General features: G+C 39.9%; 1 protein-coding gene across 10 annotated transcripts in view; it reads left to right on the forward strand.

Moving 5' to 3' along the window:
* The window catches only part of GNG2 (G protein subunit gamma 2), a 149273-nt gene that overhangs the window by 81151 nt on the left and 45351 nt on the right, over positions 1-22771 (forward strand). Inside the window, exon 3 of one of the 10 annotated variants that reach the window (XM_025392925.1) lies at positions 8160-8280. The exons of the other annotated variants lie outside the window; for them this stretch is intronic. The gene's annotated coding sequence lies outside the window, so the exon portion shown is untranslated. The remainder of the gene's footprint in view (positions 1-8159; positions 8281-22771) is intronic. 10 annotated transcript variants of the gene reach the window in all.

Consider the following 22771-nt stretch of genomic DNA (forward strand, 5'->3'; position numbering starts at 1 on the left):
ATTCTGTCTTGTGTATATCTTTATATCCCTCACAGTGTCTAGTGTAGTGCTGGGCACATGGTTCTTAATAAAGATCTGAATGAATGACCCCCCAAAATTTTTTTTCTTTAACCATTGTATTTAATATTTTTCAGCGTCAACTTCCTGTTATGTGAGTGTGAGGGGTTGTGGGAGGTGGAGGAGTTTGTATTCTCTTCAACTTCTGACTCGGTTGGCTCGCTGCATCCATGCTGCTGAATCACCCCATCACCCAGGGACTGGAAATGGTTGGTCCCAAGTAACTATTTACCTTTCACTGTGACCCCAATATGGAGAAAAGTCTATCCTTGTTTCCTAGACACTTAAGATTCAATAACATTTGAAAGAATTATTTACAGAAGTATATTTGTTTTACATTTTTATTGTGAGATAGCTGTGGTTTTCAATCTTTGAGGCGGTTTATATTTTCTGTTTACCATATAAATGAAAACTACAGTAGATAAGTACCTTGAAAATAAAAATGATCAGGACCTGTGTTAAAACTGCAATACAATTTTCATCCTAAATACCTTACTACATAGTTTGGCTGAACTTTTCTGACCATACCTTTAGATAAACAGTGAAAAAATAAAAATAAATGTAGGGACATTAGATCCACCTTGGTTACCTTTACTCTTTAGTCTGAGTGACAAGATAAGTTTCAAAGGAGTGGAAACTGAATTTGCCATAGACGTCAACCATGGCAACAGAGGGGATATTCTTTGGCAGGGCAATATGGTCTGGTTGTGTCCCCACCCAAATCTCATCTTGAATTGTAGTTCCCATAATCCCTGTGTGTTGTGGGAGGGACCAGGTGGAAATAATTGAATCATTGGGGTGGTTTCCCCCATCCCGTTCTCATGAAAGCTAGTGAGTGCTCACAAGATCTGATGGTTTTATAAGGGGCTTTCCCCACTTTTGCTCGGCACTTTTCCTTGCTACTGCCATGTGAAGAAGGATGTGTTTGCTTCCCCTTATGCCAAGATTGTAAGTTTCCTGAGGCCTTCCCAGCCACGCAGAACTGTGAGTCATATTCTTTATAAATTACCCAGTCTTGGGAATGTCTTTATTAGCAGCGTGAGAACAGACTAATACATTGGGTACCATTCGGTTCAACAGAGAACTAAAACAGATAGCATTTTCCTTCTTTACCCTTCTCAGCCAGTAAACTCAGAGGAGACTCTTGCTATCACTTTAATTCACAGAAGTTGCTAGAATCTGGGCTTTCCACATGAGGCAAAAGTTTTTACTCTCTGCCTTTCCTACCACCTGAGCCTCAGGGGCCCTGGCCCTTTCCTCCTGCTTCTTTATTTTACTATTTCATATTAAGCTTTGCTTTTTTAAAAACCTACTAGGAATGAAGACATTGTGATACATTTTATGTACTATACTTACTGATATATAATGAGCCTATTCTCTTTTTTTGTTTAAAATTAGTATTCTATAAATGTAAATTTATGCCAGAAGCATGATTTGGTTTAATCAATTTACTGAGTTTTTACTTTTACAGAGTGGTAAAACTGGATTAGAATGCCATTATATCTTAGTGAAGAACAAGAATTTTTTAACCTCGCAGTGGCATCTCTAGAACAATAATTCCCCGCACTTTGAATTGGAAAAGATTTCTTTTTAAATAACATTTTATAAATCTCAATATATTATAGGATAGGAGATGTACTTTTAATATCCACTGGTTGAGAAAGCTATTAATTGTAAAGTATTTTTAAATGAATTTGCATTTGATCTATCACACTGCCATCTCCCTATAATCATGAAAATAGAACATATGTGTGTAGAATATATTTTGCATGCAGCCTGCTGGAGAATCTTTTACAGGGACTCCGTGACTTTATCATTAAGCCATGCTGGAGGCACAGGCATGACAGCTCCTGGATTTTATTCAGGCTGACAGCCACTGCCAAGTCTCCTTGGACCAAGCTAGCAATGAATTGATGGTGCTATGGGAGAAATTGGTTCCTTCCAGACGTGCTGGCCATGCTCCTCTGACCTGTCATTGATTTTTGAAGTGCTGATTCATTCAGACGTTTTTTTAATTATATAAAAATACATGTACGAACCATTTTAAACCGAAAATAAATCATCCTACAACTATTTGAACACATATTTATGGCTAGATTCAAAAGCGTTGAAATTAAGGGTCTTGAGTAGAAATATAATAACAATAATAGCAGAAGAATTTCTGCAGTGAGAATTCATTTCCCTCTCTGCATTTGGTGCTCAGCAAAACTAAACCTTTATTGGGAAGGAGTCCATTCCTCTTTCATCAGAGATTGCATTTAGCAAGGAAACAATGGACAGCTTTACCCAGTGTTCTGTCCTTTTCTCATTGTCAGGGTGTTCTTCTGTGACATTTAATTTGAACCACTGCCTGACTCAATACGTAACAATTTGATTGGGTCAGATAGAAAAGGTAGAAGTCTTTTTTAAAGCAAAGGATTTTCACTTGAAGGTCTGATAACCAAATTGATTCCTGGCTCCTGTGATCCAGGTGATGTCCCCTGGATTCAGTCCCCCTCTCCTCATCATTAGTGGTATCCTCCTGAGGAGAGAACAGAATACCCTACACTAACTTTAGTTGCTGGTCTTTACCAGTTTGAGGTTGGTATAAAGACAGAACCAATGTGAGACTAGGCTTAGAGTATAAAGTTGGTATGTGCAGGTTGGGAAATAGGCACTGAAAATTATAGAGTTGACTGGGTCATGTATTAGTTATCTACAGCTACATAACACATTAACCCAAATTTAGTGTCTTAAAACAATAAACATCTATCGTCTAATAGTTTTGTGGGTCTGGAATCCAGGGTGGTTCCGGCTCAGGCACCCTCACGAAGATAGAGTTAAGGTGTTAGCCGGGGTGGCTGTCATCTGAGGCTTAAGTGGGTCTGGAGGATCTGGTTTTAAGCTCATTCATATGGCTGTAGGCAGGAGGCCTCAGTTTCTCTTGGCCGGGGCCTCTCCATAGACTGCTCATGACCTGGCTTTTCCCAGAGCAAGCGATCCAAGAAAGAGGGCCCAAGACGGAAGCCACGGTCTTTTGTAATGTAATTTTAGAAGTAACATATCATCATTTCTACAATATTCTGTTGGTCACACAGGATGTGAATACCAGGGCAGGGCTTACTGCAGGTCATCTTGGAGCCTGGCTACCACAGGCCCAAATGCCTAGTTTTTCTAGAAACCATGGAGAGCTGCATTCTTTTAAGTCTGGTGCTATGTCTAAGGACAGACTCTTGGTCAAGTTAATAAAAATGATCTGTCATATTTTATTTATTTATTCATTTATTTATTTATTTATTTATTTATTTATTTATTTGAGACAGAGTCTCTGTCGCCCAGGCTGGAGTGCAGTGGTGCAATCTCAGCTCACTGCAAGCTCTGCCTCCCGGGTTCACGCCATTCTCCTGCCTCAGCCTCCCGAGTAGCTTGGACTACAGGTGCCCTCCACCACGCCTGGCTAATGTTTTTGTAGTTTTAGTAGAGATGGGGTTTCACCGTGTTAGCCAGGATGGTCTCGATCTCCTGACCTCATGATCCGCCCGCCTTGGCCTCCCAAAGTGCTGGGATTACAGGCATGAGCTACCATGCCCGGCCCATATTTTAAAGTTATATATATATATATATATATATATATATATATATATATAAAGATACACGGGGTGGGGGAGAGAGAGAGAGAGAGAGAGTGAGAGAGTGAGTCTTGCTCTGTCACCCAGGCTTGAATGCAATGACGCGATCTCGGCTCACTGCAGCCTCCACCTCCTGGGTTCAAGCAGTTCTCCTGCCTCAGTTTCCTAAGTGGCTAGGATTACAGGAATGTGCCACCACGCCCAGCTTTTTTTATTTTTTTATTTTTTTTTATTTTTAGTAGAGATGGGGTTTCACCATGTTGGCCAGGCTGGCCTCAAACTCCTGACCCAGTGATCCACCCACCTCAGCCTCCCAAGTGCTGGGATTACAGGCATGAGCCACCACACCCGTCTAAAGAAAATTTTTATACCTTTGCTTTTATAATGTAAATTTGATTGTTATATTTAAGTAAAATACACTTATAAAGTGTAAATAATACTAGGGTACAATATAGAAATCAAAATTTTCATGTAAACTTCTTATATAACCGTAGTTATTAACAGATATTTACATATCACTATAGAATAAAGAACTGCACTATTCTGAATCTTTTTTTTTCACTTAACAGTATATTATGTATATCTTTCAAGGTCAGTATATAAAATTCATTCTGTTTTTTGGCTACATAATATTCCATTGAATGACTCTGGCAAATAGAATAACATTACCAGAATTATCTAACCAGTCTCTACTGTTGGACAATTGAGCTTTTTCCTTCAGCTGTTAATAAAATATGAATCGTGTTTGTACATAAATCTTTTTGATCTTTTTGTGCTGTGCGAGAATTCTTCAGGGCAAATCTTCAGAAGGTGAATTTTCAAGTGAAAGGGTATAGACATTAAAAATTCAACAGATATTGCTGAATTATCTGCTAAAAATGTTGTACCTAATTACACTCTTTACAATGGTGACAAAACTGGCAATAACATCTTCCTTCTAAAATGAGCCTCACTTGACTTCGATATACCTTATGATGATTTTGAGGAAGGCATGGTGTCGTACTTGGCAGAGGAGTTTAAGGCCAAAAAGGAAAATAAAGGGCCTGCTGTAAGATCATAGCAACCATCAGGGATTGCATAAAGGACTCAGTGAGTGGCTGATTCGTAGGCAGAAGCAGCCCTTCAGAGCTGCATGTAGCTCCAGGGCCCAAATTTGACTTCTCCCCCTTGAGTAGGAACACTGAGGATGTTTACATACCTCATTTGTTAATGAGCTAAACTCTGACATCTTCAGGCATCTGTCTGCGCATTGATGAAGGCACTAATAGCCAGAAATGAAGAGAAATGGATTATGGAAAGCTGGCTTCTTGCAGTTCTTCCCAACAGCCTACAACCATTTCTTTTTGAAAATCCCACTGTTGCTTTGGTTGATACCTCAGACTCAAGATCCTTTAAGCAGCATACAAATAGAGAAAAGAAATGCATTGAGAGACCAGGACTCTGAAAGAATGGAATTGATCCATTCATTCATGGATTCATTCAACAATGAATAAATATAGTTCCCAGCATGGTGAGGAAGCTAAAATAAGCCATATGTATGTAATTGTGAAATAAGACAGGCACCAGCATGGAGGTTCCTGTCTAGTGGGGAAGATGTACAATCATCACAAATATATATTTTAAAACTGTGTTTATGTCTAGAAATTAGTATTCCAGGAAGCCAGGAAAATGGAGATCTGCAGGATGAATTTGAGGTCACTAAGAGAGTTGCTGGTAGAGTCATGACAGGCAGAAAACAAACGAACAAATGGTTTGTGTGCAAAGGCCCTGAGGCAGGAAAGAGGGGGGGTTAGCCAAGGAACTGAAAAAGGCCAATGTGGTCAGAGGGAATCACAGCAAGAAATGAGGCTGAAGAAGGAGCTGGGAGCAAAATCATAAAGGACTGATACATTTTCCTGGAAGCATTTTGAGAAACAGAATTCAGGATATGGAAGTGTTCAAAAGCCCAGGGATGGAAGGAAGGGGGAAAGTGACAGCCACTGGGCAGGAAGCGAGAGATCTCAGCTGGGGCAGGAGATCTCAAGGCTCTATTAGCCATGTACCTTTTACCCCTCATTGTCTACCTGGGCGTCATGGGCAAACACTGCTGTGCCCCATCTTTGCACATGGCACACACTTCGGAAGCTGAACAGCCTTGCCTGAGCCTACTTTTACCATCATGGACTTAAAAGTCTGTGCCCCACTTTGCCTTTCATCCACCTGGGAGGATTTCAACAAAAGTCCATGCCTTGTTCTATTAATTGAATTACAGAGGAAAGGCCCTGGTGCATTCAGCAAACCTTAATCCATCTCCCCATTACCCTAAAATGTTCAATGTTGTAAAAAGCCCATGGCAGCATGCCTCTAGAACAGCACTTAATTGACATAATATGGGTCACCTGTCTACATGGAATTAGCTGGCAGAGCTTCCAGAACAACCTACTTTCCTCCCTTCTGTCTTTAGTTTTTGAACTTCTGAAATGCATCACTGCTACTCACGTCAGTTTTGAGCCATTATTTAACAAAGAGGTGTACAGTTGGGAACTGTGCTTCTAGCTCAGAATTTGTCTAGTGGTGCAATTGGGGGGTGAGAAGGGAATGTGGTCAGGGCCCTGGAAGCTGGGGCAGGGGCTTGTCAGTACCATTGGTCAGCTTCGGCATGTGCAGCAATGAAAACAGAAAGTGTAATGTGGCTTGGTGTCATGCTTTAATGGAATAAGCCTTATAAAAATCCTATGTACATGTGTATGTATGTGTGTGCTTGAGATGGGAAAATATGAATAAATTCTGTTATGGAGTAGGGAAGGGAATGGTTATCAAGGCCTATGAGAATGAAGTAGTCCCTAACCAGTAACTTGGTGGTTCTTGTGTCCTGACTTGGGAAGTCACAGAGCTGAATGGTCAAAGATGTGACCTTAGAGACCTATTGCCCGAGTTCAAATCGTGGTCCCACCACTTACTGACTGGGAAATCTTGGAAATTTAGTGAACTTGATCTGAACTTAATTTTCTTCATCTGTGGAATGAGAGTAATGATAGCTTTTTTTTTTTTTTTTTTTTTTAAGAGACAAGGTCTTGCTCTATTGCCCAGGCTGGGTTACAGTGGTGCTATCATAGCTCACTGTAACCTCTAACTCCTGGGCTCATGTAATCCTCCCACCTCAGCATCCTGGGTAGCTAGGACTACAGGTATATGCCACCAAGCCTGGCTAGTTAAAACAAAACAAAACAAAACAAAAAACATTTATAGAGACAGGGTCTCACTGTATTTCCCAGACTGGTCTCAAAACTCCTGGCCTCAAATGATCTGCCTACTTCGGCCTCCCAAAGCACCAGGATTACAGGCGTGAGCCACCATGCCCGTCCTGATAGCCTTTTCTTATGTTTTTGTTGTTGTTGTTATTGGTAGATTAAAGGAGTTGAAGCATGAAAAGGGCTTTATATAAAGTAAATGCTTAGTAAATGAAAAAATATAGCTAACAGTGTCAGGCACTGTTCTAGGCGCTTTACGTATATTAACTTATTTAATCTTCCCAAGCTCCCAGGAAATATGTGGTAGTGTTACCATCCCCACTTTCAAGATGAGGAAATGGAGGCACACAGGTTAAGTAACTTGCCCAACATCGCATATTGAGTAAATGACAGAACTGAGACTCAGACCTGGGCAGTGTGGCCCAGAGTCCAAGCTCTTGACCACTTTCCTGCACTGCCTCTCAGTCATACATAAACGTTAGCTTTCATTATTCTTGGGAGATGGGGAAGAAAGAATGGGGGATCTAGTAGGAATGGCCAGAAAAGGAAGAGAGCACTAAGATTCCCTTGTACTTTAGGCAGAACTGTGAGCTGCTCCCATCTTCCACCGCCACACCCCAATCCCCAAAATCCCTTAATTCCAGTGGCTCAGCCTAAATACTGAGTGTATGCTGATAATGTTACCCCCTCCCTGACTCCAGTTAGGTGAGGGAAAGACCGTTGCTTCCTGCTGTTGCTCAGGCTGCCCTGGTTGGTGAAGGTTGAGCAGAGGTCTTTCCAGAGATGCCTGACACCATTTCCAGGACAAAACTCCCCTTGTGGGTGGAATCCTGTCGACTTTCATTACTGCTGGGCTTCTTCAGACAAACCAGTGCCCAGGGGTAAAATTCCCAAAACAATTGCATAATTGGCCAAGTCTGACATTCTCGGGAGAGCTATTCCCTACAGGGTTAGCAGCCTGGATGCTTTCTTCTAAGATGTCAATGATTCTAGTAGGAGGCCAAAGGCACCACACAGGTGAACAACATCGTGTGGGCAGTCCTTACAAAAACGTTACCTCAGATATTATGCTGCAACCTGTATTTCAGCTACTGGCTTGGTTTTGGGGGTGGGGATGTGTGTGTACGTGTGTGTTTTGTTTCTTTGAGGTGGAAGATAGCCCAAGAAAAATGAAAACAAATGTTTAAGTAAAACTGCTGAAGCTCACTAAATCTGCTAGAAATTAATTAATTGAACCCGTAAGCTTATGTTTCTGCTTTCAAAGGGATGATACTGTGAAGTGTTCAGGAATGAAGTCTCAAGAAATCTGCTACCTAGTTTCAAATGGTAGGAGAAACAGAGGGACAGGGGAAGCAAAAGTGACCATTGTTAACTCTAGGTGGTTGGTATGTGAGTGTTCCTTGTTTTATTCTTTCCCCTGTAATGTATGTTTATATTTTTAAAAAGTTAATAAGTTGGAGGATGATAGAAGCATTAAAAAGTAGGCCAGGTGTGGTAGCTCATGCCTGTAATACCAACACTTTGGGAAACTGAGGCAGTAAGCTCTCTTGAGGCCAAGAGTTTGAGACCAGCATGGGCAACATGGCAAGACCTCGTTTCCCAAAAATGTTTAAACAAGAAAATTAGCCAGTGTGTGGCTTGTGCCTGTAGTCCCAACTGCTTGGGAGGATGAGGCAGGAAGATTGATTGAGCCTGGGAGACAGAGGTTACAGTGAGTTAAGGTTGCATCACTGCACTCCAGTCTGGGTGACAGAGTGAGACCCTGTCTCTAAAAATAAACAAATAAGTTTATGGGGGAGAGCAGAAAGAACAGGTGCTATGGGATCGGTAGGATGAGAGGACAGTACAGGATGAATGGTCCTTTCCCCCATGTCATCATCTTTGGGATCAGGGAAGAAGGAGAGACGTAGGGAGGAGGCCTAGAGGTTGTATGGAGGAGCAACAGATCAAAAAGCAGTGCTCTTGATAAAGGAATAAGCACAGAGCTCTTAGTACTGCTGTAAAACTAGAAGTTACTGTGGGAGTGGAGGTGATTTCCTTTAAGGTACATTTATAAGTTCTATTATTAGGATCAAAGTACTCTATATTCTCCCTTAAAACTGACCACCAACAATGAAAATGTTGCATGTATATAATTTATGCATATGTTGCATATATAATATATGCATATGTTACATATATCCAAATATTTTTATACATATGTTTCATTTCATATATATGAAAAACAATGGGAAGAATATCACTAAAATTTTATCTGTAGGTAAGAATTTCCTTGTGTGCTTAAAACTGGGAGTCACTCTCTCCAATACAAGGTTAAAGGTCTTTTGTTTGCATGCTTGCCTTTTTATCTACTTTTGCAGACGATATTGAAATTGCAATCAGCTTGTTTTTGGGGGAATGGAGTCATTCCATATTGGCTCTTGAGTATGTCTGCCACCACTCTGATTCTAGCTGGAGGCTGCCAGAAATGACTGTGCCATTGAATGGAGTTATTAGACAACATAAAACAGACGAGTCAGACCAAGGTAGAATGGAAAAGGACTGCCGTCTCAGGCCATTTCACTATGTCTGAAAGAAAAACTGATGAAGAAACACAGGCCACAGTAACCATAGCTCCTGCTTTAATCCTTTCTCCCTGAATCTTCTTGAAGGATCCTTGTGCTAAGGGTTCCCAAGGTGTGGGAGGGATTAGAATAAATGCTGTTTTGGCAAGAGGTTTGGTAAATCATCTCGGGTGTTAAGTCCCGTGTAAAATTATCTAATAGTAATGAGGTGTCAGCAGTTTTTTTATCTATTTAAAGCTTTAACTAGACCACATGAGTAATGTGCTTTCAGGTGCTTATCTCTAATTAATTAATTCATTTGTAAGTGAAATACCTAATTAAAGCAGTCTAAGGGAGCTCCTTTGCGGCCTGGATCTGCTACATCCAGTAACAAAGAGAGGTCTTTGCTGATGCAACTTGTTGAACTGATCCTCATGGGCTTTTAGCTTTATCAGATTTCATTTGAAGAGTTCTTCATGGTTTTTGTGTTTTCAAGTGTAATACAGACCAAATACTGGTCTTTGATACTGACCAAAGTCACTCATTTATGCATAACTGTGGAAGAAACCTGAAGATGGTATGATTAGCGTCTTAATAAAATGGGGGAAATGGACAAAGACAATACATGCCCTGCCATCATGCCTTTCTGTCATGTACACTGTGATCAGGCAAGGCCAAAGAGCCTGTCACTCCATGACTGCTTGCTTGAGTTTAAAAGTTCAGAGTCCTTTCTTTCTACTTAGGAGTATGCTTTGCCTTTACTTTGTCAGAAAACTATGTAACCCAAAGTATTTACCATTTCACTTCGGCTACTAAGAGATATTGGCCATGTTTAGAGCTTAAGTGTATGAATCAATTCAGTTTTCTCTTCCCTGTACTACCACTCACCTTCTTTGTTCTTTTCTTAGAATAAAGGCATCATCCTTAAAGAAAAAGAGCCAATGCCTTCTGTGAAGGGCAGTTCACTGGCTCACAGATAAGCATGGCAGCTTTGGATTGAGAAAATTCTGTTTTGTCATATTACACTTCTGCTCCATTATGAGGGAGAGGATGCATTTGAGTGTAATAATTATGACTAACTTACAATGTGTTTTGCTTCTTGTAAACTGTTACTGCCCTAAATATGACAAATGGAGCAAAGAGCTTAAATGAATTCACAAAAGACACCTAAGCTGCTCTGAGGATATGGGAGGGGCTTAAAGAGGCAGCAAGAAAAAAAATTGAATTTGGGGTAAATGGAAAATTAGGGAGGGGAAATGGGTAAATATGATACGTTAGAAACCATCTGTTCTCTTTTATAAAGTGACCTTTTTAAAAAAAAAAAAAAAAAGAAAGAAAGAAACAAAAGTCTTCCTCTGAAATTTTAGCCCAGCCCTTAAACGATTTCTCCTCAACAGAAAGTTGATATTTTTCTAAAATGTTTTGTGACTAAATGCTATTTGGGGGGGGAAAAAAAAGTGGTATTTGCCTAAATTAGGGCTTTGAAAGGAACACATACTTAGCCTGAATTACTTTTGCCTACATATGTGAATTACGGGTCCTGTGTTTAGAACTTAGGAAACAGCTACTGTCCTGTGTTCCCAGACAAAGACACACCGCAGAACGCTACATCCAGGTTTTTGGGTTCTCCTGAGACTGTGGTAGTAGGTTACAGGTAACAATATTTGTTGTGAGTTAAATCTGTCCTAACTGTCATTTTCAGGGCAGGAGGCATTACAGTTATATAGTAAAACTATAAAAAAAAATTAAAAAGTCAACCTCAAAGATAAACTCCTTGAGAACAGGGGCCTATTCCTGTTTGTTTCTTTATCCCTTACTGTACAACATACTACATATAGTAGGCACCAAAAGAATAAAGAATTATTGATTGAGTAAATGACATCACGCATCATTCTACCTATGTAATCATTTTATTTCTGTGTAAAATTTTCTGTGTTGAGTGGTAGCTGATAGTGTCTAACCAGAGGCTAATTTTAGACAGAGAGCCATATTTTACATCTATTATTATTTCAGCTAGACGCAAACACCGAAATTGAGTGGGTGCTGGAACACATCCATTATTTGCCCCCTAGAGATAAATGGAGTAGTTGAGAATAGTGCACCGTTGGCAGAGATGGTGGGAAAATGTGCACATTGGCTTCCCACGAGGACCTATTTTGTGCTAAGTTATTTCATATTTCGGTCTCTAGGATGCCAGTGTTATAACATCTCAAAATGCTAAAAATTTTCCACTAAAATAATCCCGGAAAAAAAAAAGAGACGGAAATTAATCCAATTAAACTTCTCTCCTGGGAGAGCGGATTTGTAGCTGGCGCAGCTTCAACAGTAGCCATTGCGGGGGAGGAAGCCAGGAGTAGACGACCCAGGTGCTGGGAGGCCTACCTGCCTGCGGTGTGGTGGAGCAGTGCCAGGCTGCTGTGGACCACACCCAGGTTGGTGTAGGTATCCCAGGGGTGCAGTGTGATGGACAGGGTATGTCAGGTAGTAGATAGTGTCAGGGTTCCAGGGCCATCTGCCTGCTTTGAAGTGGCCTCCCATGTAATAGCATTTATTAAAATTCAGGGAAGAAGGTCTGGCCACTGGAGACTGAGGCCTGGCAGAAGACCCAGCCAAAACAGTGGGATGAAGGGAGCATTATCTGGGTGACCAGGTGTTTCTTAGGTTCCTGGCTATGAGGCTTAAGGAAGCAAAATCTGTTTCAGACCTCACCCATTGATGGAGATCTGATTTTTATCTACACTGCCAGGCATGTTCAGGGCTGGCTTGGGCATTGGTGGGCAGAGCCCAGTGAAAGCAAGGCTGTGGCTAGAGGGGAGGATGTAGGAGTTAGGAAAAACATGATCTGATGGACTTTCCCAAACCTTTGGTAGCCCTTAGGCATGTAAGTACATCCTAAGCTAATCCTTACTCTTTCAAAATGATATCTCATTTCTGAGATTTCTTCCATCATAGTGAAAAGTCCCCAAATGCTCTGGAGCCAAAATATCCACCAGTCAGCACGCTTCCCAGTGAATCCCAGCCGCTGCTGCGAAGAAGGATAAGGAAGAAACCATTTTTCTGTAGCTGTACTTACTGGGCCCCAGGTGTAAAGCACAAGAAAATTGCATCCCATTTGTCCGACAGCAACGACATGGCTGGTTGCCTTCATACTGCAATCGCCTCTGTAATCTTCCTGTGAGACGTAACATCCTCCAGGGAGAGAGCTGGAACCTTAGCCTAGTGCAGAGTTTATTAAAACCATGTCTTTTTTTAAATCACTTCACTTCCAGCAAACAGTATAAATCTTGCACACACTGAATTACCTCTGATTAAAGGTATTTAGGATTAATCAGGGGAGATTTCTTGTTCCCTGAAAGTAAAAATCAGACTTTTTTAAAAAATCATACCTTTGAGATATTTGGTCATGATTATTTTAATCACAAAGGAAAATCTGAACTTTGGATTATTTTCTTATTAAGCATCAGAAACACCCTATTAAAAACTGATAAATGGCCGGGTGTGGTGGCTCACACCTGTAATCCCAGAACCTTGGCAAGCCGAGGTGGGCGGATCACCTGAGGGGTTTGAGACAAGCCTGGCCAACATGTTGAAGCCTTGCCTCTACTAAAAATACAAAAATTAGCTGGGCATGGTGGCAGGCGCCTGTAGTCCCTGCTACTTGGGAGGCTGAGGCAGGAGAATTGCTTGAACTTGGGAGGTAGAGGTTGCAGTGAGCCGAGATCGTGTCACTGCACTCTAGTCTGGGCAACAGAGAGAGACTCCATCTCAAAAAACAAACAAACAAACAAACAAACAAAAACTGATAAACCAAGCCTCACTACATCCCTCACAAGTGAATACAAAAGCTACAGGATAATAAACCAGAAACGATAGGGGCAAAACAGTGGGCTGAAAGCCATCCCAAAAGCATTTTTATTAGACAGTGTCAAAAACACCTGCTGAGGTGGTGACCTAACAAGCTTTGGCCATGTCGCCAAGCTGTCTTCATGCTCGTGGTAAAGAGATGCACCATCTCCACTCTGCAAAGAGCTGCTTTTGGCCAATTTTGCTTCTTAGTTGTCCTTATGTAGACATGAGTCCCAGCTGAGAGCATGTTTCCAAAAAATAAAGTCAACTTTTACCTCCTTCATTAAAAACCAAAAGCAGATTTTGCGGTTGCGTCTTGATAAAATGAGGCAAAGGGTTGAATCCACATTTTAAAATTATCTATCCCAACGTACACGAAGATATTTTCTAAAAAGAAAAGAGCAGTTGTTCATCTGTGGTGTGACCTCCATGAGAGAATACTTGCCTTGTATTTGCAGGCTCTCTTTCCAATAATTTATGCTTGTGAAAATAAGTAAAAAAATAAATACATTAATTTATATAACACAAAAATAAGACAATTTATACTTGGAGATCAGCTACAGAATAGAAACTAAAGCAGATTTGTTACTTAGGCACAAAATAAACTACGAACTTGCATCTGTTTTCTTATTGCCTTCATTGTAAAAGGGTTTATAAAAACAAGTTTTTAGAGAAATTTTTGGAGAAATTCTTGTGTATCATCATCAAGGAAATAGAATTTAGAACATTTTGTTTTGTTCTGGTTTTAGTTTTGGTTTTGGTTTTGGTTTTTGAGACCGAGTTTTGCTCTTGTTGCCCAGGCTGGAGTGTGGGTGGCATGATCTCGGCTCACCATAACCTCCGCCTCCTGGGTTCAAGCGATTCTCCTGCCTCAGCCTTCCTGAGTAGCTGGGATTACAGGCATGCACCACCACGCCCAGCTAAGTTTGTATTTTTAGTGGAGACGGGGTTTCTCCATGTTGGTCAGGCTGGTCTCAAACTCCTGACCTCAGATAATCCACCCACCTTGGCCTCCCAAAGTGATGGGATTACAGGTGTGAGCCACCACGCCCGGCCTGGAAAACTTTTAATGATTTTACTCTAAATTTTATAATTTTACTCTAAATTTTATAACTTAGAGTCTTCATTAATTTAAATTCTATTGATTCACAATTTGCTTTATTTCAGAAGTGACTGGAGTGGTGTTTAATATTACTCAAAAAATATTTTCTTTGTAGATAAAAATGGAAGTGTTTAATGCAATAATGTGAAAACAAGATTGTAAGAATAATGCTTAAAATGTTAAAAGAATAATTTGTTTTTGAATATCTTTAAAGTCTTTAAAGATAGCTCTTTACATATAAATTTGCACATGCCAAACAAAAATTGTTTTATCTAGCCTTTCAAGCAGGTCCCCAGAAGAAGTGTTTTATAGCGAATCCAGCTCACATACTATGAGTTAGCCTCAGAACTTAAAAGTAATACATGTATCCCCAATTTGGATGTTTTAGACTGGTCTTTTTCCTTAGTTTGATGACTGAGGTTTGACAACATAACCAGTCCCAGCTAGTGGGTTCCTGGACCCTGAATGAAAGGTAGATTTGTAAGGCAGCTGAGCTTTGGCTGACTGAGACTCGTTTGTTTGAACACGTTCCGCCCTAGTCATGGATACGGTCCAGTAACTGGATAAAGATAATGAGCACTGAACAGCAGATGTTTATCAGACAAAACAGAGATCATCTTTTAACACTCTGTTGCTGAGGCTTTGGTATAAGTTTATTTAATAAATTTTAACCAAACACCTGTTTATGTACCAGATTCTAGGTATTTATAGTCAAATAAAAATAGATATGCTCCCTGTCATGGAGTGTACAGTCTATCTGGGGAGAGGAAATAAACACACACACAATTAGATATAAACCGTTCTCACTCTGTATCTGTTGGGGATTGATTCCAGGAACCCCCTTGGAGACCAAAATCCACAGATACTCAAGTCCCTTGTATAAAATGATATTGTAGAGTTGGCCCTTTGTATCTGGGGGTTCTGCATCTGAGAATTCAACCAACCTTGGATCAAAAATATGGTATTTGTGGGATGTAGAACCTACAGATACTAAGGACCATGTTTGCAACTAACGCAGGACTGACTGCAAGACTTGAGCATCCTCAGATTTTGGTATCCACAGGGGTCCTGAAACCAATCCCCTGAAGATATCAAGGGACAACTGTATTTGCATGTAACTTATACAAACCCTCCCCTATACTTTAAATCATCTGTAGATTACTCATAATATCTAATACAATATAATAATTATAATACTTATAATACCTAATACAATATAAATAAATAGTTGTTATACTATAGTTTTAGAAAATAATTACAAGAAAAAACAGTCTGTACATATTCAGTACAGATATAACCACCCATTTTTTCCAAATATTTTCAATCTATGGTTGGTTGACTTTACAGATACAGAAGGCAGAATATAATTACAAATTATGATATAGAAGTACTCTGAACAATAGGAACAGAAAGCCATGAAACATGAGATACAATTGGAAAGACTGACTTTGGAGAGAATTTATAAATGGAAAGGTCCAGGTGAGCATCAGAGATTTTGAGCTCTTAGAATAATGTTCCTTGAATGGTTCTTATTCCGTCTTTCTGTTTCATACTATGTAGGCAGTGGAAGATGCCTTCACCATGAATTTTATCTGTGTTACTGCCAGTATAGGTGTCAATCTTTCTCAAGCAAGACATCGTAAATTTCCATAGCCCCGATAAATTGCAACTGTTGGGGCCATGGAAACATAGGAGCTGGGCTGCTTAGGAGAACCTGAGTTCTTTGGGTGGGGTGAAGGGTGTGGTATCTATACATTTCATTAGGATTACAGTGATATTGGTTCTGCTGCAAACATTGCCAAGTCGTCACCATATTCCTCTGAATAAGTCACTTAACTTCATTGAATCTCATTCTTTCTCCTATAAAATTAGAGAATTCAGATGAGGTCATCTCTGAGGTCCTTTTATATTCGGTGTCCTAAAAGGCTGTATCGTATAGTGAAAAAATGTACAGACTCAGGAACCAGATTGTGAGGGGTGAAATCCCAGCTCTGTCACCTGCCAGCGATGTAACTAAGTACATTTCTTAACTTCCCTGTGCATCCTGTTCCAAAACTGTAAGATGGGAGATAAAATAGTTTGCACCTCATAGTGTTGCGAGAATTCAGTGAATTAATCTAGTAAAGTACTTAGTGCCTGCCTCATGGTATGTAAGAAGTGTTAACTGCTATTACTATTCCCTGAAAGAAGGTCACTTCTTCTAAGGACTGGACTCCTGTAGAGGCAGAATACTCGAGACCCTGGAGTGAACATATAAACAAAATATTGTATGGGAACCAATAACTGACATTTCCACAATTCTTACCAAACCTCACTTTGTGTTAGGCATGTTTTAAAGCACAACTTTTTATTGTTGGAAGAAGGCTCAAACCACAGAATGCTTTATTTCATGCCCACTTCTTCCTTAGCACACAGGCAGGTAATTAAGCCCCTGAGGATGGGGTGCACACAGTATATTGAACTAGTGCTTTCTTCATAATGTTTTCACACCTGTGGCCAGGACAACAAAGCAGGAGAAATCGATGCCATTATTTCAGAGGCCGAGAGGTAGATTCTCTTATGCCAATGGGTTTTTGCTCTGCTTAAGCAACATGAGACCTCATAAATTAAACTTGAAAAGGATTTTTCAAATTATGAAAAAATTCATTAAAAATGTATAAGCATTAACTTCAGTTGACTTACTGTATCATAGAGATTCTGTTTTAATTAAACCCATACAGATTTGCAATAAACAGCATCATTTTCTCTTCATTTCTTAACACACCCAATCTCTGAAACTCTATCATTTTGTTCCTTCACACCATTTTCTTTAGCATTTTCTTCATAAATGATACTGCCTGGACTCAGTTATATTATGATAAATGGTTATTAAATGTTTAATAAAGAATGAATTAGTAAGACTTTTACATTTCTTCCATGTTCTGTGTGTATGTACATGTTTGTGTAATCCTCTGACAGCTAAAACTCTGACAATTCAGACCACTGTGATTTGGGGATGATTGAAATAATGGAGATTACACTTTCTTATAAAAGAGAAGAAACTACTTTTTCTGTGAGAAACTAGGATACTATCATGAGAAAGAAATTGCTTGTGGATCTTATAAAACAGAAAATGTAGCTTTTTAGATAAAAGGAAAAGGAGAAGAGAAAGACAAGAAATTAAGTTTCCTTAGCAAAAATCTAGTTTCCTGAAACTTTTCTGGAGACCAGAGCACTAGAGTCTCTCAGTGTTTTTCGCTATGGATGACTCCCTCTTTTGGGGATGGTGGTAGTTGGCGAGGGGGAAGACTCCAAGGGATAGTAGCAGCCAGCTCTTCTCTCAGCCCTGACAACCACACCCTGGCCTCTACCCCTATCAGCGGCCATCCAACACTGTCGCTTTTGCCTTAGAAAAATAGAGTTCAACCTTTCTGACAATTTCCACTGCCCCTCCTTTGTCCCTAGCCTCCTATCTTCCTCCCTTGAGCCTTCTCCCTGTCTTGGGTTTCTCCTCCCTCTCCAAAGACTTTTCAGAAGGAGCTCAGTTTTTCCTAAAGAGTAAGAAACAAAAGAGTCTTTCTGTGGGAGTCTGTTTAAGACATAACGGACTCCTAGTTATAAAAGGCCCTTTCATTCTGTTTGCTGGTATGTGTTTCCTGAGCAGCCGGGGGTGGAAAGTCTCAATAGAGTCCAGTCAAAGATTGCAACTGCAAATTTCCAAGGCTGCAGGGTGGGGGCAGAGAAGAAGGGAAAGCCTTGTGTATAATGCCATGCAGACACTTTCAGCAAGACTTACTCAAGGCAGCCCCAGGAGCTCTGTCTTTAAACATGCCAACATATGTTTTGTTAGCAAGGCAGTTCTTTCTGGCAAATAACTTTCTTTATGGTTTCCCATGTACAGGGTGGTTTTGTTTTTCACAAAATACCCTTATTTAAAAATGACAACTGAGCAGAGAAAATAATAGGCATTAAGCAGGAAATGCTTGGAGCCTGTCTAAAGCTTTTTTCTCTTGTGGGCTGGCGAATTGCTGCCATGGGAAGCTGATGTGTTGCCGTTTCTGTTGGAACCTTCAAGATGGTGCCCAGAGTGAGAGGGAGCATTTCAAAGAGGATTCCTTTTTGCTCTTAGGTCTTAAGTTAGAATTACGTAGGGGTAAGCAAATTCAAATCAGAAAGTTTGAGATTTGGATTTGAACTGTGGAGGTTAAGAGAGGGTTGGTGTAGAGATTCACATTCTTTGAAACTGTGAAATTGGATGGTTAGTGTTCACTTTTCCCCATACATACACAAATATATGTATACATGTTTACATTTTTATATTCTGTATTGGTAAATATGTGTGTGTGTGTATATATATATACACACGCATATGTTCTTGATTTTGATTTAAGTAAATAACTATTTGTTTGGCAGACCTTAAATGGATTTCATACTATCTTAGCACTTTCTTAAATGGAGAAATTGCCACCATGTGCCAAGATAATTATGGTAAAAGTTTCACTTTATTTAAAAAATATGTATATAGACATGGAATGGAATATAAAATGTATATGAATTTAAGATAAAATGGAATGCAACCCTTGCTTGGACAGGAAAGGATCCCAGATTCTCTGGGTTAGGGGTGGACTCTTCTCTCAGCTTCAACAGGCTCTGGGACGCCTCTGTCTAGGGCTGATCATGCCCTAGGAACGGGCAACAAAAATCAGAAAGATTCTCTGCTCAGAGATACTGGAATTCCTACTTCCCACCCAGCCTTCATTCTGTAGTTACAAAATTATGATCCTTTCCAGGTCTCTTTTTAAATGTGCATATTTCTTGATAGGCTTAAGCTATTGGTCATTCATACCTTATGAATTACTTTAAGCAACTAACATCATATTGAGATTGGCTTCATAGACCACAGAAGCACCTTTGGGTCCCTAACTGAGGTCCCTTAACAGTTTTGTAGACTAGAGCAAGCCAGTTAATTCACTTGAGCCCCAGTTTCTTAATCTGAAAATAGGAATGATGATACCCACCTAGATATCACATCATAGCTATGAAGTCAAAATGGCAAACTATACATGGAAGACCCCTATTAAATTATGAAGTACTATTTATATATCAGTCATCACTACCAATCATTTTACTTGAAATTAGTAGTACATCATCAGGCTTATTCGTTTGAGTTGAGGTTAGTTAATAGAGAAGAATGGGATGGGAGAGGTCATTTTGAAATATAAAACATTTAGGAAGATTGGGCCTATATGTGAGAGTCTTTGGGCCAAAGTGAGAGTCTTTGCTGTCTGAAGGTATAATACTGCAGGTCAGAGGCAAACAGGAAGAGGAAGAGAGTCAATGCCACAACACACTTCTGCTCTGTGATTCAGCAGAGGAACTTTGAGGAAGAAACAGCCCCTGACAACCTAAGTTGCTCTAAGGAGAAAAGTCCCTGATGAGATTCATCTTAAATTGTTAGGCAAGCCGCAATACATAGACTGAGATGCAGTACTACTATACTACAGTTCTGCGCATGGCATTTTCCAAAGCCAGGATCTACTCAAAGTGTGAATAATTGGAGGTAAACACCGGTCTCACTTAGCATCTAGAAAATATCCTGTTCTCGAGCACGTCTGACAATGCTGCCTGTCATTTCTGCTCTTGTGTTCATCATCCTAATAACACACAGCAGTTGTTAAGCTTGCATTGTGTACAGGTCACTATTCTAAGCACTGGACATGAACCATCTTCTTTTATCCCCACAGTAACCCTAAGAAGTATATTCTTTAACTCTCATTTTATAAAGGATTCAAAATCACAGCTAGATAGGAGGGATAAGTTCAAGTGTTCCATAGCACTGTAGGGTAACTAAAGTTCACAATGATTGATTTTGTATTTTCAAATAGGTACAAGAGAGGATTTTTGAATGTTCACAGTGCAAATAAGTGATAAATGTTTGAGGTGATGAATATGCTCATTACCCTGATTTGATCATTGAATGTTGTATACATATATGAAAATATCACTGTGTACCCCATGAATTATTATATCCAATTATATTATTTAGTTAATATAATACAATACAATTAACATATACAATATAACATATAATGCAATATAACATATAATACATGTCAGTTAAAAAGTTTTCAAAAATGCTCCCATTTTACAGTTGAAAACCTGAGACTGGATGTTTAAGTAATTTGACCAGTTAGTATATGGCAGAGGATCCAGGTGACAATAGACCTGAATAGATTCTGGGCCTCTTTGAGGCTAACCTCTTCCCAACTTATGGTATAGCCATTGTAGGTAAAGATAATTAAAATGTGTACAAGATAGGAAGCGCTCAGAATCTGCTCCTCTGAAAATCAGAGGACGATGCCTTCTTGGGGGCCTGCTGCTCAAATTCTCTTATGCAAGACTTGACATTGAAGTCCTTCATTTTATTTTATTTTTTGAGACAGGGTCTCACTCCATCACCCAGGCTGGAATGCAGTGGCATGATCTCAGCTTACTGCAACCTCCACCTCCCAAGTTCAAGTGACTCTTGTGCCTCAGCCTCCTGAGCAACTGGGATTATAGGCATGCACCACTATGCCCGGCTAATTTTTGTAATTTTTTTTTTTTTTAGTAGAGATGGGGTTTCACCATGTTGGCCAGGCTGGTCTCAAACTCCTGGCCTCAAGTGATTCATCCACCTCTGCCTCTCTAAGTGCTGGGATTACAGGTTTGAGCCGCCACACCTGGCCTGAAGTCTTAAATATACTTGGAGAAGTGAGGATGAAGTAGGGCCAAAGAGAAAAAGGCTCCAAGGAAGTGATCAGTTGTTTTTGTGTTTAATTTTTTTTTTTTTAAGCTGAATAGATGACTGAGAAAACAGAGGTCTAGGGACATTGAGAAGGCAAAGTATCCATTTTTTAAAAAAGAGTCCACTTTTTTTAAAAGAAACATTATTTAATGAGTTCTCAATCTGATGATGTCATTTTTCTGTCTTCTGAAGTCTCCTGAAATCATCAGTTTGACTTTATGTTTGCTTCTAACACCAAGCTTCACCAAGGAACATTTAAGCTTATTTAGGGAAAAAAAAAGTCATGAAGAACAAAGCAAAAAGCAGATTTTAGATCTTAACTTTCACAAATATTCCATCTCTTCCCTTCTAAACAAGTCATAGAAACTATGGACAAAAGTAGACTCCTGTGTAATTTAAAAAAAAAAAAAAAAAAAAAAGCGAGAGTTTATATCTGACTGTGGAATGAGTTTTGGACTAATTTTTTTCAGGAGTCAGAGTAGGATGGCCAGGAACAGAGGCCACCTGTTTGGTGCTCAGCACGCCGTGAGAAACCCAAAATGACCTTGATACTTGCCCTTGCCTTCTCAGGTTGAGACAGCCAAGCGTAAAGACGTTCCCCTAGAAACCCCGACCAGCCTGCGCACTGGGCCGCTTGCCCGCTGGGGTGGAGCCTCAGGAAGTTGGCGCCATTTTGCTGGGGGGAGGAACCTGGTCTCTCCTGTTGTGGGTGGAACCTGGGATTTGGTCTGTGAGCGTGAAAGCCTCCTAGTAGGACTGTGGCTTTGCTAAGAGTCTCTCTTTCCCTTTTTTTTCTTTTCACCCAACACACCCTGTCCTTCTCACCCTTCAAAGTCTCCGCAAGCCTAATTTTTCATGGTTGTGTGACAAGGACCCTGTTTTTAGTTGAACTAAGGAGAAAGCCCTACAACAATGTTTTGTCTTTCCCCGCCGTTAGCAGTTCCATTTGGTCAGATAATTTCATTTAAGTGGACAGTCAGTCCAGCAACATGATAAATAATTTTCTCTAGGATCAAATTTCTATTACTTATCCGAAGCTGATGTCATTTTGAATTACAGTCACCACACTTCTTTACTCTGATCCCATTCTCTCATTTAGTAGTATTAAAATTCTTCCAATTCACGTTTTATTTTGTAAGTCAGGGTCTCATGTTATTTACTCAAAAGTCAGGTCTTTTGAAGTCTCATGTTATTTACTGTTATTCACTCAGTGGGTCTACTTCAATTAAGATCCATTGGGTGAATAACAGTAAAAACATGAGACCTCAAAAGTCAGACAGGTCTGATTCTTGATTTCATTGCTTCAAATTCTGATTCCAGTTTATCTCCATCAGATAGCCAAGGATCCAAAATGAATTTATATCACTTCCTTGCTAACTGAGGGAGTGCACTGAGCTCTGTATTTATTAGCTAGAGAAAAATTCTTATTCAATATAACAGATTGCTGTATTTCACATAAGTACTATCAACTAAAATTTTCTTTCGGTCTGGAAAAAAAAAAAAGCCTCTTCTAGGTGTTTCCACCATACCCTGGGGCCTGCCTTAGTACAAATCACACCATGTTGAAATTCTGTATTTATGGGTCTGTCTTTACTTTTAGAGTGTAAGCTTCCTAAAAA

The sequence above is a fragment of the Theropithecus gelada genome, chromosome 7b (genome assembly GCF_003255815.1).
Source record: "Theropithecus gelada isolate Dixy chromosome 7b, Tgel_1.0, whole genome shotgun sequence".
In the NCBI taxonomy this organism is placed as follows: domain Eukaryota; kingdom Metazoa; phylum Chordata; class Mammalia; order Primates; family Cercopithecidae; genus Theropithecus; species Theropithecus gelada.